The sequence below is a fragment of the Tiliqua scincoides genome, chromosome 5 (assembly GCF_035046505.1).
Source record: "Tiliqua scincoides isolate rTilSci1 chromosome 5, rTilSci1.hap2, whole genome shotgun sequence".
NCBI lineage: Eukaryota > Metazoa > Chordata > Lepidosauria > Squamata > Scincidae > Tiliqua > Tiliqua scincoides.
The window spans coordinates 100,168,451-100,187,223 of NC_089825.1; the positions used below are offsets into that span (position 1 = coordinate 100,168,451).

Consider the following 18,773-nt stretch of genomic DNA (forward strand, 5'->3'; position numbering starts at 1 on the left):
AGACTTGATGCCAACATGGTATGTGACTGCATTTGGGGAGATCTGTGCTTTTAACAGGGTACAATTTATATGCATTTAACAGTGATAGTCTATGGGGCTTTCTCCTGGGTAAGCATGCATAGGATTGCAGCCTAGGATTGTTAAAAAATTTTCCTGCTTGATGATGTCACTTGTGGCCATGACATCACTTCCAAGTTAATGACATAATTTCTGGTGGGTCCCACCAGATTGCCATTCTAAAAAGTTGTTTTTAGAAATTTTATTTAAATTTAGAAATTTTAGGGGTTAACCTAACTTCTCTCAGAGGAGGAACATTAGGAAAAAAACATGACTCGTGTTTTCTGTTAAAAACAAGGTAGAAAATGTCAAGATGACCTGCAGAGAAAAACATGTGTGTCATAGCTTTCCCAAAAGGAACATTCCAGGGTGTTGTGAAATCAAAGTTGCAGGCCAGAACTTCCATACATGGCTCCCAGTGAGGGCTAGAACCATGCACCAGTATGCCAAATAAAGAGAGAGAAGTGACATGTATATCACATGGGTCACTTGTTGTCCATAGAGTACAAGTACTAGAGTTTTAAGTGTGGTTCGAAGAAGAAATCAAAGATCCACCATGAGGTAACTTAAAACCTGTATCCATCCAAATCTATTCTTAATCTGTAAATAGCATGTAAATAAATTTTTTATATGCTTATAAAGAAGTCTATGTCTGCTTAGCAATTTAACCCAGAGACCAAGTCCCAAAAATCTCTATATCACCGTAGGGATTTTTACAATTGAAAGAAGGCTCTATCTTTCAAGAGTCACAACAATTCAGATGTTTCGTTCTGATCTGGCCTCCATCCTCCCATGCTCAGACCAGATGGAATAGCTCGGCTTCAACTTGTCAGCTGCTTCAAGGTTGCACGGTGCCGGTGGCCTCGAACTGGCGACCTTGTGGATGTTATCTTCAGGCAAATGGAGGCTCTACCCTCTAGACCAGACCTCCTACTCAATAGTACTTGAGGTGGTGGCTAGTGGTCTCCCCCCAACTAGCAGTAATACCTGCAATGCAATGCAACAAGCAGCAGCAAGAGGCTGGGATGGGTGGGCAGAGCTCCAGCGTGCACTTTTGTGCACTCAAAAAATCCCTCCCATCCACCCTGAGCATCTTCCCAGTGTTTCTTGCATTGCAACTGGCCTCCGAATCCAGATGTAACTGGTCATGACATCATCACCAGTTACTTTCAGTGGAACTTCCAATAGGTGGACCGTGTGAAGTGGTGTGGTGAGGGACAAATGTTGAGAAATGCTGTTCTAGATTATCACCAGTCGGTAACCCTCTGCACATGCCATTTTCATATTTATTTTTTTTCAGAAGGCTTTTCTTATCACAGCCATGATGTTTGGAAATCAGACAAGGGTTACAGAATTCATTCTCCTGGGATTTGAAGACTTCCCCAATTGGCAACTAATGCTTTTTCTGATGTTCCTAGTGATTTACCTAGTGACTCTGAACGGAAATCTTTTGATTCTTGTTCTAGTAATCTCTGATCACCACCTTCATACTCCCATGTACTACTTCCTGGGGAACCTCTCGTTCTTGGAAGCTTGCTCTAGTTCTGGCATATTGCCAAGGATGCTGTTGGCTCTTTGGACTGGGGAGAAAATAATTTCATTAAGTGACTGTTTTGCACAATGGTATATTTGTGGCTCCTTGTTAGCCTCAGAAAGTTGTTTGCTCTCTACGATGTCTTATGATAGATATCTCGCCATCTGTAAGCCACTCCATTATGCTACAATCATGAATACTCGGACTTGTATCCAGTTAGCAGCTGCGTCTTGGATCAGTGGATTTACAATATTTTTGCTATTACTCATTTTGATGTTAATGAAATTAAATTATTGTGGTCCAAATGTCATAGATCATTACTGCTGTGACTATTCTCCACTCCTCAAACTCTCTTGCAGTGATCCTACATTGCTAAAAATTATTGGTTTCATTGTGGATTGCATCCTTGCCGTTCTTCCTTTCCTTCTCATCCTGACATCCTATGTGTATATTATAGCTGCCATCTTGAGAATCCCCTCCGCTACTGGGAGGCAAAAGGCCTTTTCCACTTGTTCCTCTCACTTGGTGGTAGTTTCCATTTTCTATGGGTCTATAATCATTGTCTATCTATTTCCAAAAACTGATGAAATGAGAAGAGCAGAAAAATTTTCATCTCTTTTGTATATAGTTTTGCCCCCTCTGGCCAACCCCTTTGTATACAGTCTGAGAAACAAAGAGGTGAAAAATGCCATGAAAAAGATATTGGCAGGTTTTTATTATACAAAGCAAGTGTCCTAAAGCTAGTCATTGTCTTGTAACAAGCACAGGAATATCATGTTTATTCTAGCGTGTTTCTTTCTATGAGATCCTTTAAAACTGTTACAAGATAGAATTTTTGGTGTGTTTTTTTCAGTTGTTTCCTTCCTACTAGATTACATAGCAAACAATCATTAATTGTTGAGTATTTATAACAACGTATATCTCTCTTATAAAAGCAAGGACTACCTGAAACTACCTGAAATATTGGAACTATATTTTATCTGATGGTAGAATATCGAAAACAGTGGAATATAAAACACTGAGAACAGTGGTTCTCAAACTTTTAGCATCGGGATCCACTTTTCAGAATGATAATCTGTCAGGACCCACCAGAAGTGATGTCATGACCATAAGTGACATCATCAAGTATGAAAATTTTTAACAATCCTAGGCTGCAATCCTATACACACTTACCCAGGAGTAAATCCCCAAATGCCGTCATATACCATAGTAGCATCAAGTCTAATAAAAATGAAATATTGAAATGAATGGGGATCCACCAAAAATTGGCTTACGACCGTCTGACCCACAGTTTGAGAAACACTGTTGTATCAGATTAGAAAATCATAAGGTGTCAATGGCCACTCAAGTGTGTCCTGAACCAATTTGAATGCAGGAACAACACTGAGATATGAATTTTAGAATCCTAGAATTAGAAGTTACCTGAAAGATCATCTAGCCCACCCCCTGCATGTAGCAGGAAAGACATTATCAGAAAACTCCATAGTGTATTGCATCCCTTCTCAACAGCATCACTGCTTGAACACATGGGCCTGCAGTACATGGATACAATGCAACAAATTTGAACCTCAAATTACTCATGAGTAATGGATTGCACAAAGGTAAACTGACATTTTGAACAAATCAGGTAAGGTGATCAAACAAACATGAACAACTCCTTGGGGTAATAATCACTACAGCAAAACACAAATGGTTCAAAAGAGTATATTCAGACATGACTCTGAGAACCATGACTGGTAGAATGCTTATAAAATCTGTAGTTCTGTCAGATGTGCAAACTGCCTATGAAATCCAAATGCTCCCAACAGTCTTTGGAGACTCAGAGTCCAGCGCTGGCATGGGGTGTCACAGACATGCCATAAGGCATGTGTGCAACACCCAGAGAGGAGGGAGTGCAGGTGCTGGCCTACCATCAGTTGGTGCTGGGTCCAGCACTGTACAGATGCTGCCCAGAGCATGGTAAGAGCTCTAGGTGGGCCTTGGGGGCGGAGGGAGGCATTCCAGGGCCAGGGGAGGGTGGCGAAGGGGGAGGAACCAGGGCAGGAGTGGATGGGACTGGCAGAGCCCTGCTCTACTGTATCCTATCCTCCATGTCAGGGTGGTTCACAAGTCAGCACTGCTAAAATAGCCGGTGCAGACTTGAGAAGCCCCATTGTGGGGCCTTGGTCTTCTCACAAGGAGACCTTCAGCAGTTTCAGTGGTGCTGCTAGATACAGTTGTAGCCATTTGGGTACCACTGCACCCGGCGGCACCACAGGGGATAGGATTGGGTTGCCCTTCTGGAAGGATGAAATTCATAGTCAGCTGGAAACAATGACACAGTGTTACATGCCTGATCTCGTCTGATCTTGGAAGCTAAGCAGGGTCACGCCTGGTTAGTACTTGGATGGGAGACCACCTGGGAATACCAGGTGCTGTAGGCTTATACCATAGTCTTTCGAGACTGAAGGTTGCCAACCAAGTGTTAATTCAATGAAGCCAGTGAGAAAAATGGTGCAATACACAATGAATTTGCCCGAACCTCACTCAAGCAGCTGACTGTTGCGATCTCAATTTATCCAAAAGCACTTATATTTCAAAACATCACGGGACTTAGGATCCCCTACAGGTATACTGCAGTGTATCAGATAAGTGGTTCCTAATCTTTAGGAGCTTGTGGAGCAAAAATTGGAATTGTCATGGACCACATGCAACCTCCCCCATGCCCCTGCACACAAAAAAATGCAATTAAATTTGTAACAATCTGAAACAATTTATTATTTATAGAGAAGATTTGTGAGTTGTTGCTTTTGTTGCTGGTTGTGGCTGTGGTCAGTCAGTACTCCGCCCTCTCTGGTGATCTGTGGAGAAGTGTCTCCCAAGCGAGTGTGACCGGATGTCATAACCGCAAAAGAGGACAAGGTACTCCAAAATGTTGGCCAGCCAAGTAAAATATAGGACATGACAAAATAAAAGCTAAAAAAAAACACTTGTCTATTGATTTCATGAGGTTAATTTAAACACTCTATTACTTATTATTAAATTTAAAATTATATTACAGATAATTTATTACATATGATTTATCAATTACAAGAAGGCTAAGCGCTGCCTGCAGGGGCCGCTCACAGGGAAAAGGAGGACAAACAATGAGAAACACTGATCTAGTCAGGTATCATTCCTTCCTCTATTTCTTTGGGGCATGAAATTCAAAGATAAATGAAGGAGAAAAATGAAAAGATTCCATACCTGACCCAGAATTGGAAATTCTGGCTTTTCTGTTTACAAACATTTTACATTCTTATATATTCTTATATATTTTGTGTGCTCCCTGAAGCACTTGGTGGGCCATTGTGAGATACAGGAAGCCTGATCCAGTGGGGCTCTTCTTATGCTCTTATCTCTGCACAAAAAATGAACATACCCTCATACAATAATTCACACACCTGAATCAGACATAACAAAGAACTATGTGCATATAGAAAGGTGTTTTGAATACATGTGTACTATTCTGAGCAGAGGAAAGCTTTTCAATTGCATTGGTGCTTGAGCACTCAAATTACACATCCATATGTTGTGATTGAAATCATGGTGGCAAAATGCTGGTCAGTGTTTCTTCTGCCATAGAATTGACAGTAGAATTTCAAAACCACCATTGACCGGAAGATAACTATAAGGTCCATGTGCCAAGATGCTGAGGAGGGGATGACTGTGCCTGTTCTTCCTTGTACATGTCAAAGCACAGATTTCTCACACAAAGACAACATGCTAGAATAAATTACACAGGCCTACAAAACTGAGGGTCAGAAAAATTTTTCCCAAACTTTATGGTGGTTTGATATGAATTTGGGGTGCCGATTCCAAAAATGGCATCTGTTTTGCCCTATCACGTCTAGTTTTGGAGATATAGTATAGCCTCATTAGTGTATGGTTCAAGCAGCTTCCTCATGAGGAAGCCATGGTGTTGGTTTCCTCATGAGGAAGCTGCTTGAACCATTCACTAAAGAGGCTATGCCGTGTCTCCAAAACTAGATGTGATAGGGCAAAATGGATGCCATTTTTGGAATCGGCACCCCAAATATACCCAGCAATTGGTGTAACGTTTAAGGAAGCAAAATGTGTGTTGGGCTGTGTTATCAAAACACAATGTTTCTGTTTTACCAGACAAAAACACAAAGACTTACTTTATAATAATGGCTTTGTATGATACAACCTTGCCAGTACTATTTTCAAGGCATTTTTCACATCTTTGTTTCTCAGACTGTATATGAAGGGGTTGGCCAGAGGGGGCAAAACTGTATACAAAAGAGAGGAAAATTTTTCTGCTCTTCTCATTTCATCAGTTTTTGGTAACAGATAAACAATTATTAGAGACCCATAGAAAACAGAAACCACTGCCAAGTGAGAGGAACAAGTGGAAAAGACCTTTTGCTTCCCAGTGGTGGAGGGAATTCTCAAAATTGCACCTATAATATAAAAATAGGATGTGAGGATGAAAAGAAAAGGAAGAATGGCAAATATGCAATCCACAATGAAACCAACAATTTCCAGCAACATAGCATCACTGCAAGAGAGTTTGAGGAGTGGAGAATAGTCACAAAAGTAATGGTCTATGACATATGGACGACAATAATTTAATTTTGTCAACATCAAAGTGAGTAATACCAAAAATATCGTAAATCCACTGATCCAAGATACTGTTGCTAACTTGATACAAGTCTTAGTATTCATGCTTGTTGCATAATGGAGTGGTTTACAGATGGCTAGATATCTATCATAAGACATCGCAGAAAGCAAACAGCATTCTGTCACTAAGAAAGAACCACAAAGATACCATTGTGTGAAGCAGTGGCTGAATGAAATTCTTCTTTTCCCAGTCCAAAGAGCTGACAACATCCTTGGCAATATGTTGGAACTCGAGCATGTTTCCAAGATGGAGAGGTTCCCCAGGAAGAAGTACATGGGAGTATGAAGGTGCTCATCAGATAACACTAGTGCAAGTATCAGAAGATTTCCACTTGTGGTCACCATGTAAATCACAAGAAAAATCAGGAACAGTATTGATTGTAAATTGTGAAACTCTTCAAATCCCAGGAGAAGGAATTCTGTAATCCTTGTCTGGTTTCCAAACATCATGCAGATGATAATAAGAGAAGCCTATTTAAAAACAAACAAACAAATAAGGATAAGTCTTTCCATAGGGTTACTGACTGGTGATGATCTAGGACCGGGTTGTCAGACATCTAGCCCATGTTACAGTTGGGCTCTTTCAATTATTGGCTAATTACTGTATCTGCTCTCAACTGATGAGCTGTGAAGTTGTAATAAGAACACTGAAAGAAGTTGCTGAAGTTGTAAAAGGAACGCTAAAAGAAATTAGTGGGTCTTACTTGCTCTTCTCACTTTCTAGTGTTCTTTAAGCCAGGCAATGAGTACAGATCACCAATAGAAGTAATGCTATGTGCTACGCACAAAGGAGTGTGCTTCCGTTTGCCCCATCTCCAAAAGAATACTGTGGGAAAAGGTACAAAGAATCCTGTAGCTCGTCCAGGGGTGCAAAGAAGGACTACCAAAATAATCAGAGGCTTTGTAGCTTGGGAAAAGAGGGGCAGGGAGAAGGTGTAGGTTTACAAAATTAGACATGGTTTGGACTGGCAAGCAGAAAGAGAGAAACTCAAAGTCACCGTACAGTAAAATCTTTATTAGTACCACCCAGAAAGACAAAATATCTTAAGGAAATTTAATGATAAGGTCCCATTCCCAGCTTCAATCCTTGGCATAACAGACTTGGATTTAGATTCTAAGGTTGCAATCCCAAACACACTTTAATGGGAGCCTGTCTCATTGTACCCAATGGAGTAGACATTCATAGGCTTGTACTGTAAATCTGTGATTTCAGAGGGTCTGTTAGCATTTTAGGTGAATAACTAGCTTTCAGTAGATGGGTCACTTTGAGATAGTGGAGCCAAATCGTCAAGAAATAATATATCTTGTGTATGATAAACATGTCATCTGACTGCTGTCATTGTAATGCAGGAGCAGTACCTCACTTATTGTCTAGACTCTAGAGAGCAGATTGGCCAGCAGGTGCGGGAAGCCTCCAGTTTTCCAGCACTGCTGGTTTCAGCAGGATAATGAGTGTTTTGCTGGCATGGGAGTCCAACAGGATCAGGTTGTTTGTGTCTCATTTTGGGGAGTCATGGAGGAAGAAAAGCTTTGTTGAACTGACATACAGATTGCCGTCTCACCAAACTCACTGCACATGTGGGCAGACAAAGTCTATAGGACAGGAAGCCATGTGCTCCCCCTTTAAATTATTCATATAGTTCCTCGTTTTGTCTTTTTGATTCTGTCATACTGTGATGGTGCTTCTGTAGTTTATGGTCCAATCCCAAGTTGCCTTTAGCAGCAAACTGTCTCAAACATGTCTTAAACATGTAAAGCATGTTGTGACAGTACACCATCTAGCAGCGCCAGCAGGAAGGCCAGAGCCTTCCCACCGGCACCAGGAGCCATGCTGCTGGAGTGTTATGTTCTGCATCAAGCGCCACAGGGGTGATGGAAGAACAGAGGGAGGTGAGGGGTATAATGAGACAGGGGAGGGTGGCAACAGGGACGGGGGTGGGCAAATCCAGCCATGGAGGGGGGCTGGATCAGCTACGGCACACACTGTATCCTAACCCCTTTCCTGGCCTGATCCGCCAATATGGGACATCAGGGATGTGCAATAGCTATATCGCTGACTCAGGCTTGAGCTGCCACATAGAGGCTACTTGGACTTAATCTGGGGCAAGGTGACAAATGTTTCCTGATCCGAAGGAGGTCTCCAGCAGCCAAAGTCCCACCGTAGAATGCAGTGTTTTAGCTGGCCTGCTGCATTGGTGCGTGGAAATGTACATAGGATTGGATCAGCCCCCAAGAGGGATTAGTTCAATTCGGTCACGCAAGAACAAGAAGTGTTTGGACATGATGGGCTTCTGCTTCTCCTGCCATGTGAGGTGCAACGCCATCACACCTGACAATATTCTGCTGGTGAGCCCAATAATGTTTTCCCTCTCTTTTTCCAGTGCCATTCTGTTCCTTGATTTTGCACCAGAAATATAGCTACTGCAAAACCAAGGAGACCCATAGGGCTAGGCCTAATGGAAATGTTGCTAATTGTAGTAAAAGCGCATGATCATGTCCCTATTTCAATGGTATTTCAGAATTAATTGAACTCTGTCGCCTATCCTGCATCTGATACATGATTTTTCCTTACAGGAGAAATCAAGAGTATAAGCAAATATTGCAAACAGAGGAGGGAAGGTAAGAAATAAATAGTTACCTTTGTAGTGAGATGATTCAGTAATAAGATGATATATCATTCCATTTTTTTTTTGTTTAGAAGCCAGAAGAAAAAGATCTCAAGACCTTCTTCTTCTACTCAAGTCCTTTAGTTTTTTTGCTTCTGCTCAATAACTTGACTTATTTATGCCTGAGAAGGTGTGCCCTTTCTCACTGCCTGTTTCTTTAAAAAAAAAAAATACACAGCACTTCATTAGGGTGGCAGTGTCTCATTGGTACTTGTATGCACTCAGATAATTCAACAAAGCTTAGTTTCTTTTCTCATTACTAGAATAATCAAGTAACCCACTTGGGACTGAAACACACGCTATAGTTAACATGCTATGTCTTTTTATTTTCACAATTAGAATGGAACTATGGGTTGGAAAGCTTTAGAATTTTAGAGTTCAGCCTGTCAAGAGAAAGCAGCTTTACTAACATAGTCCATAAGCAAGCAACCTTGATTAAGGCAGGGGGGAATTGTGTGAGAATGACAGTTATTGAAAGGGTGAGAGTTGATCCACTTTGCAAGTGGTTCAGAATACTTAATCCTAATAGCCCTGGCTCCCTTTTAATTCTGTACTAAAGGCGTCAGAATTATTTCTGGGAGCATCTGATGGGATTGATAGATTACAATTTTGATTGGTTTTCTAAAATGTGATTTCAGCAAAGGTGAAATGTATCCACATGGTACATTTCTTAATGAACACAGAACAGCTGAGATCACACTCAAATGATATGCAAACACTCTAATGATATGCAAAGGGTGATTTTTGCCCATTCCTTTCATCAGATCAGGCACTATTAGGCTACATGGGGGGGGGGGGAGAGTAGGTTGTCACAAGCTTCAAAGAGTCCAAAGCAAGGGAAGTGAAGCAAAAGCTGTTATTTTGCCTTTTGCAGATGGCATACTGAATCTGTTAAGGCCATGTCGAATTCTGATTCAGTCTTTTACAGCACAATCCTAACTTGTGCTGGAGCAGGCAGGTTGGCCGGCCTGTGCTGTATCCAATGTAAGTTTGGGGCTAGCTGAGGCTTGGCCCGGGGCAATGGGAAAAAATTCCCCTTAACCTTTGTAGAGCTGCAGAGGCTCCAATGGGTCCTCGTTGGTGCAGAGGCCTCCATGGGCTGGCACACCTCATCGCGTTAGCGCAGCTTATTCTGAGGGAGGTGCAAACGTGCTATGAATCATCTACACATTTAATAAGTATCCTCTATCCCCTCTTCCAAGGCATGTATAAAAATGTGGAACAGCAACTGTTACCCTGCACATGCCCAATCTCATCTGATCTTGGAAGCTAAGCAGGGTCAGGCCTGGTTAGTACTTGGATGGGAGACTGCCTGGGAATACCAGGTACTGTAGGCTTATACCATAGTCTTTCGAGACTGAAGGTTGCCAACCACAAGGCCCAAGAAAAAGCATGGTGGAACTTCACTCAATAGACCAGCAATTTTCAACCAGTGTACCATGGCAAATTGGTGCACCATTAATGGTCCACAGGTGTGCCACAGGAGTTTGGGGGAGGGTCATTTATTAGTAGGGCCATTGGGGGATGTGAACCCCCACCAGCAGCATGGTGTGCCTTGTCAATTTTCAAAAAAAAATGATGGTGTGCCCTGACAATTTTAACACCTTGGTGAGCAGTGAGATGAAAGAGGTTAAAAATCACTACTCCAGGCTGATGTGAAGTCATTTCTGACTTGATACAGACACAAAAACCATCTAGATGTTTATGCAATATCCCAGTGGTTCTCACACATTTAGCACCAGGACCCACTTTTTAGAATGAGAATCTATCAGGACCCACCAGAAGTGATGTCATGACCGGAAGTGATGTCATCAAGCAGGAAAATTTTTAGCAATCCTACCCACACTTACCCAGGAGTAAGTCCCATTGACTGTCATTGTTAAAAGAATATACATGATAGCTTGTTAAAAGTACAGGTCTGTAACATTTCCCCAAATGCAGTCACATGCCATGGTAGCATCCAGTCTCATATATTAAAAATAAAATATTGAAATGAATGAGGATCCACCTGAAATTAGCTCACGACCCACCTAGTGGGTCCCAACCCACAGTTTGAGAAATACTGCAATATCCAATAGCAGGTATATAAGCAACCCCTCCCACTTACCTTCGAAGCCATTCAGGCAGCAACAGCAACACGTTCACTTGGCTCACCAGGCCAGGATCATGCAACTTCTTGCAAGGTAGGGAAAAACGTGCAAGATTTCATGCAAGATCTCATGTGATTCTTATGTGATTGCATGCAACTCTGACCTGGTGAGCTAGGAAGAAGAGGCCACACAGCGCCCCTGTGATTACAAAGGGGTCCATCGAATTTGGGAACCATTTCTCTGGGGCAAAGCCATGGTTTCCAAAAAAAAAAAAAAAAAAAACAACTATGGAAACATGTTGCATTATGTTTGCCAACTGCTTCCAGCATGCACCAAATGCCCCAATCCCTGATGTGTCTATGATCAGAATGTGTCTTTAGCAGCAACTGATCATAGGGAGTTTGGGGAAAGAACCTCAGTAGTAATCAGTGGATGAACCTCTGTTGCCACTGGTGCTCAGATTATTTGTAAAGGGCATATCGTCAGCTTCAGGAAGTTTGGGATAGCTAAGCCTTTGCCTGCATTTAGCTTCTGTGGTGGAGCAGCCAGTGAAACAAGGGATCTTTGGGGCTAGGTGCAAAGACAAGCATCAGTGAGAATCAATTCAAGAGAAAGGCAAGGGAGTGTCTTCAAAGTTAGAAGAGATTTGTTAAAGAGACATGTACTTGAAATGATAACAGATTCAACAGTCTATAAACCAGGGGTGTCAAACCCATTTCACATAGTGGGCCGAATGACGTTTTTGGCACCTGCTGAGGGCCAGAAGTGACATTATTAAGCAGGAAGAGATGTAATTAATTAGACAATGGACAGAAATAAGTACTTTGTTCTCAGGTAGAAACTCATTAGCTGCAAATAGCAGAAGAGAAAATGTGCAAATCTTGATCATATTTTAAAGATCTAGGACAGCACAATAACCATGCGGGCCACCCTTTCAGCAGTTCTGCTTTTGCCACAGTGTCATTTCACAGCTCAGCAGCTGAACGGTGCTCTGCAAAGTGAAGCCTCGGCAGAAGCAGTGCTGCTGAAAGGGCAGCCCACGTGATAATTGGGCTCTCCCAGCACCTCAACAGCATCTTCCTCGCTCACCCCTATTGGTCCCCCCCCTTCCTCTGTAGCCTTCTGAGGCCTTCTTCCATCTTTCCCTCCCAGAGCTTCAGCATGCTGAAAAAGCTGAATTATCACATGGGATGGATAAACAGCTTCTGCAGGCCATATCCAACCCATGGGCCTTATGTTTGGCACCCCAATATATAATATTGCAGCCTCAATAAGGCCAAAGACCTAAGAGACGTATATTTTAACAATCAGAATTCATTTTCCCTTGAGAATTGAAGTTTTTATTTCTACTTTTAATTGCTTCTGTGTTACTTCATTGTTTGGGTAATTAAAGAAAATGAAAGAAAAAAACAGGCAATTTTTTTTTCCTCAATACACACAAATTCCACTGAGACAATGCTTCACTTTAATGAAGTACTGCTTTTCATAGAAGATGGAAATAGGCAAAATCACTTAGGAATGAATATGACATGCTATTTAACAGTAACATAAGACAAAGGACCATCAAGGCAAATCTTGAGATCTTTTTTCACCCAATGTAAAGAAGAGAGAAAACCTTAATTTACTGAATACTGAACAACCTCTTTGGAAAGGTATGTCCCCTCTTTGTAACACATGTTGACCTTCTCAATCTTTTTTTCTTTAAATGATTTATCAATTAGGAAATAAGAGATATCCCTTCAAATAACAGTAGATTTACAAATTTAATCATGTCATAGTGACAATGATGATGGTTGGAATAACCTTGTAAAGTAGCTCTTCCAGGTTTGACTATAAATTTTTATGGGTGAATAGTACAGGTAGACATTGTACATACAGAGGAAAAAAATTCAAATACACACATTGAAAACTAATACAGAGTTGTCTTAACGTGTGTATGTGTAACTTCAAACCACTTGTGCATAACATTTTATTTGCTCATGGAAGTATAACTGGAAGTGTTTTATTCAGTTGCTGTTGGCCTCTGATGACATTTTTTTTTGTTAGGTATGAAACCATAGCTGTTAAAAGGATCCACAGAAAGACTGCCGACAGAAAGATCATGACTTTCAGAAATGACACTGAGAGTTATTTATTTATTTATTTTGCAGTGTGAGCCAGTCTGTGAACAACTTTTTGTTGATAAGTTGTAAGTGAATATTATTATGATTATGATTATGATTATGATTATGATTATGATTATGATTATGATTATTAACAGTATTTATATACTGCTTTTCAACTGAAAGTTCACAAAGTGGTTTACAGAGAAAAATCAAATAACTAAATGGCTCCCTGTCCCAAAAGGGCTCACAATCTAAAAGATGCAAAAGAACACCAGCAGGCAGTCACTAGAAAAGACAATGCTGGGGTGAGTGGGCCAGTTACTCTCCCCTTGTTAAAAAAAGGAGCACCCACTTGAAAAAGTGCCTTTTACCCAATTAGCAGGGGTTATATTAGTAAGAAAAGCAACATAGGCTCATGAGCAATTTGCTATCTGCCTCCTTCCACGCCTGATGGTTCTTCTTTACTCAGGGTCCAATCCTATCCAACTTGCTAGAGACAATACAGCCACAATTCAGTCCCAAGGTAAAGGAATGTTTGTTCCCTTATCTTGAGGAAACCTCTGTGACTGCCCCTCCCCCCACCACAGGATGTAGCACACACACCATTGGCACAGCAGCATCAGCGCTGGAAAGTTGGATAGAATCGGGCCCACAGCCTTTTGAAAATGTTATCATTGAAGCGACTCCTTGTGTTGTAGGAGAAGCCACAGTGCTCTCCTTCCCATATGGGCTTCTCAGAGGCACCTTGTAGACCACTGTGGGAAATGGGATGCTGAACTAGATGAGTCTTTGGTCTCATCTAGCAAGGTTGTTTTGTGTTTTCTTTTTTTGTAACAAGAGGTTTAAAATCCAACACACTCAAAAGAAGCTATCAATTTCGGGTACTTCCATTGGATTCAGTTGATCTTACACTATGACTGGGGATTGATACAGACATAGACGAAATGAGTGCTCATGACTCCTTTTTGAGTAAGAGATGAACATGACCAATCAGAAACGGTTTATCCAACCTTGAGGAAAGTTTAAATCTGGTATTAATTACTGTGGGACTTGGTGACTGCATTAGTAGTTTGAAAAAGTAAGTAACCGTTGTGCACTTGCAAGTATAAATGTCCGTCTCTTCTCACATAAAGCACAATCCTATACATGTCTTCTCAGAAAAAATTTCCACTGAGTTCAAAGCAAGTGTATATAGGATCACAACCTGACACAGATAATAACTTATTATACACTAACTAATAACATGTTTGCATTTCTTTTTCAAAAGAGTTTCTTTATCATCACATGCACCATGTTAGGAAACGAGACAAAAGTAACAGAATTCATACTCCTGGGATTTGGAGAATTCCGTGATTTCCAGATACCCCTCTTCTTGATGTTTCTACTGATTTATATTGTGACCATGACTGGAAACATTCTGATTACTGCACTTGTTTTCTCTGATCAGCATCTTCACACTCCCATGTACTTCTTCCTGGGGAATCTCTCATTCCTGGAAGCTTGCTCTAGCTCCTTTATACTGCCCAGAATGCTGGCAGCTCTCCAGACTGAGGACAGAAGAATTTCATTTGGCAGCTGTATTGCACAGTGGTATCTCTCGGGTTCCTTCTTAGCAACAGAATGCAGTTTACTCTGTGCAATGTCTTATGATCGATATCTAGCCATCTGTAAACCACTGCATTATGTAACAAGCATGAACACTCAACTTTGTGTCCAGTTAGCAGCTACATCTTGGCTCAATGGATTTACAGTATTTTGTATATTAGTTACACTGATGTTAAAGACATTAACTTTCTGTGGTCCCAATGTAATTGATGATTACTTTTGTGACTATTTCTCCCTTCTCAAACTCTCTTGCAGTGACACCAGTTTGTTGGAAATTATGAGTTTCATTACATCCATCACACATGTCTTTCTTCCTTTCCTTCTAATCTTGACAACCTATGTTTATATTATTGCTGCCATCTTGAGAATTCCCTCCATTACTGGGAGGCAAAAGGCCTTTTCCACTTGTTCCTCTCACTTGGTGGTGGTGTCTGTTTTCTACGGATCTCTGATCATTGGATATATGTTACCAAAAACTGAAGAAATGAGGAGAACCGACAAATTCACTTCCCTTTTACATACAGTTTTGCCCCCTCTGGCTAACCCTTTCATATACAGCCTAAGGAACAAAGATATGAAATGCGCCTTGAAAATATTCTTAACACATTTGTGTCATGCAAAGCACGTCTTACAAACTTAGGAATTGTGATTTTCTTGTAACAAGATCAGGAATGCCATGTTTTGGACATTGCTTCTAGCATTTTGTTTTGTGTGGGGTGTTTTTAAAAAATGTTCTTTGTAGAACTTTTGTTCATTTTGCTGGCCTAGTTTTCTACTTCTGAATATTTTACAAGGCAAATAGTTGCCAATTCTTATTGTATCTAAAGCAAGATCCCAATCATTAGTTATCAGTTTTGAGAACAGACTACATGGAATGTTGGAATTCTGCCCCCCTGCTTTTGGTGTTGTCTAAATTGAAGTTTGGGTCATTTTGCCCAATCTTTCTTTGCATCAGCCAGATGCCAAGCACCCTATTGGGTTGTTTGGGAAATGGGGGAGGTGCTACTATGGCTATATTGCCTGTTTGATTTCCCATGCTAATTTTTTCTGACACTCGTATTTATCCTGTCAGATCAACCAAATTGTCTGAGGCAAACTGGTTGCTACTGAGGAGCCAGGTAGGAACATTTAGGGCACAATCTGAAATACTCTTAGCACCGGTGCTGAGCTCCAGCGCTTGCACTGGGTGTCACAAATGTGCCATAAGGCACATCTGTGGCGCCTGGAGCGGAGGGGCTACTGATGTTGGTCAGCACCAGTCAGTGCTGAGCCTAAGCGCTGTGCAGAGGGCAGGCCGGCTCCCCAGAATCATCAGCAGTAAGTAGTTTTGAGAACTGGAGGCAGGTTTTGAGAACTGCAACGCAGGTTCGTTGGGTGCAGTGGCTCAGCCAGGGACAAGGGGAAGCTCTTTCCCTTACCCCTGGGTAAGGGATGCACGCCCCATGGGTCTCCTCGGACCTGTGCCACCTCTGGAGGTGGCGCAGGTCCGAGGAGAGTGGAGCGGCTAGAAGCCGCTCCTTTCTCTCCAGGGATGGGGATTGGGATCCAGCATAACCGCCAGGTTCCAGCCCCACCCCCAGCTCCCCGCATGCCCGTCTCTGGGGCCACCCATTGCCTGCCCTTCCCCGCCCAGAAACGCCCCCTCCCCATGCCCCCCCATGCCTACCTTTGCCGCTTGTGTCAGCGCAATAGCGCCGACACAAGCAGTGGTGCAGGAGTTGCCATGGAGGCTTCTGCCTGCCTCCGTGCATTGGCACATCTGAATGCGCCGACGTGGCTCCCAGCCACGGAGTCGCAAACGTGCTTTACGGCTTGTTTGCGATCCTTCAGGGCATCCTATGCTGGCATAACTGCCGTTTAGGATTGCGCCTTTATTTATACTTAAAGGCATAAGTAATTTAAATAGATTCTTTGGACAATTGTAGTGCTTAAGGATCTGTTGTTCTCTAGAACACAGATCACTGAGACTCTCTGTCCTGGAAATAACCACAAAACAGTCATTCTTTTGTGAAGCAGAAATGCTTCATAATTGCATCCAAAAATGAATTGCCTCACAAACCAACTGGTGCTGGTCAGCACTAGTAGCCCCTCCTTTCCACGTGCCACAGATGTACCTTATGGCGCATTTGTGACACAGTTGTGAAAAAGTCACCCTGTGCCAGATAAGCAAGGGAAGCATTGAAGCAGAGTGCTTTTTGTCTGGACTCTCTCCCTTCCTGCCTCCCCACTGTGGGATTTACTTTACCAAATTTTGAAAATAGTACATGGGAAGTCAAATCACAGCAACTATTTTTCACTTAGAAGTACAGGTGTGCGCCACTTAACAACCTTCCGCTTAACGATGGATCACATATAGGACAGTGGTCAAAGCACAACAAAGAGGCTCTTAATGAGGCAGTCAGGACTCCCATAGCCTTCAGCAGAGTGTCAGTATGCACAACAAAGTGGCTGTGAATGCAAAGAAGAACCACCCAAGGAGGTTCGTGGGGCGGCGGCAAGAAATAGGGCCTTCTCAGTAGTGGCACCAATGTTATGGAACTCCCTTCCCCTTGACTTGAGAATGGCTCCCTCTCTTGAGACTTTTCGGCGAGGCCTGAAGACCCTGCTGTTTAAACAAGCCTTCTGACCTCATGTCCTTTTAAACATTTTTTATACGTCTTTGAGTTTCCTACAGGCTTGATTCCTCTGTGATCTGCTGTTTTATGCTCTTTTTTTCTGACTTTTATCTGACTACTGTTTTTTATGGTCTTTGTTAATGTGTTTTTAATATGTTTTTATCTCCTTGTTAAATTATGTTTTAAATTGTTTTCAACATGTTGTAAGCCGCCCTGGGTCCCTTTAGGGAGAAGGGCGGGATAGAAATAAAGTTTATTATTATTATTATTATTATTATTATTATTATTATTATTATTATTATTATCATCATCATCATCATCATCATCATCATCATCATCGTCATCTCCAGCAGTAGCCTGTGCAGCCAGCTAGTGTCTGGCAGGGAGTGTCTGTTTACACAAAAAAGGCACTAGATTGGGCTGAATGTTCACTTGACAATCTAGCTGCATAACTATGGGAATCACAGAACAAATCCCCATTTTTAAGCGGCGCAGACCTGTATATTTTTTTTCCCTTTTATTTTGAGATAGTGTTTTCTTATTTCACATACACAATGTTTGTTTTGACTATCAGGTAAGCCCCAACAGCCATAATGAGTCAACTCAGACCTGTTCCAGCACTATCACTGGTGTATGTTCACGTTGATCCATATTGGCAGATCAAGTCCAGGTATGGGAATGCACCTGCCTTCTCCCCCATTGCAACCCCCTTGCCACAATAAACCTCTCTCTGCCCTCCCCATCTCCAATTTGCCCTGGAAGAATCTGGTTATCACTGGATAAAGAGCTTCCACAGGCTGTATCTGGACCACTAAACTTACGTTTAACAAGTATAGGTTTGCAGCCTTATAACCCAATCCTATGCCTCCCTAGTGTCCAGGTGTCCAAAATGACAACTACTGTATTCTATGGGGTGAGGGAAATAGCAGCAGGGTCTCCTCAAAGTAATGGAACAAACATTCCCTTACCCTGTATAGGATCCAGGCAGCCCAATATGTCTCCTCGAATCTATGCCCACTATTGAGCGGGCGCAGAATAGAGGAGACTGGTGTTGGATTTCCCAGTCTAGGAGAGGGGCCAGGATATGGTGGCAGAGCCTACTGCCATTTCTGCCCCCCTCCTAGTCCCACTCTCCCCTTTCCCCTCTCCTATCCAGTTCTGCCCCTTCCCACCCTCCCCACTGTCCCAAAACACCCTACTGATGGCCAGCGGCCATTCCTACTGCTGGCAGCTCTTGGCGACCATCTTTGGGTGCTGGGGCCCAGTGCCGACTGGGCTCTTAGTAAGACCAAAGACCTAGGACAGTGATTTTCAACGTTTTTCATCTCATGGCACACTGACAAGGCACTAAAATTGTCAAGGCACACCATGCTGTCAATGGGGGCTCACATCCCCCATTGGTCCTACTAATAAATGACCCTTTCCCAAATTCCTGCAGT

The 18,773-nt window shown here is 42.2% G+C and overlaps 1 pseudogene; it reads left to right on the forward strand.

Moving 5' to 3' along the window:
* Window positions 1-10,139: 10,139 nt before the first annotated feature.
* Window positions 10,140-10,256, forward strand: LOC136655093 (5S ribosomal RNA; annotated as a pseudogene).
* The last annotated feature ends 8,517 nt before the right edge of the window (window positions 10,257-18,773 follow it).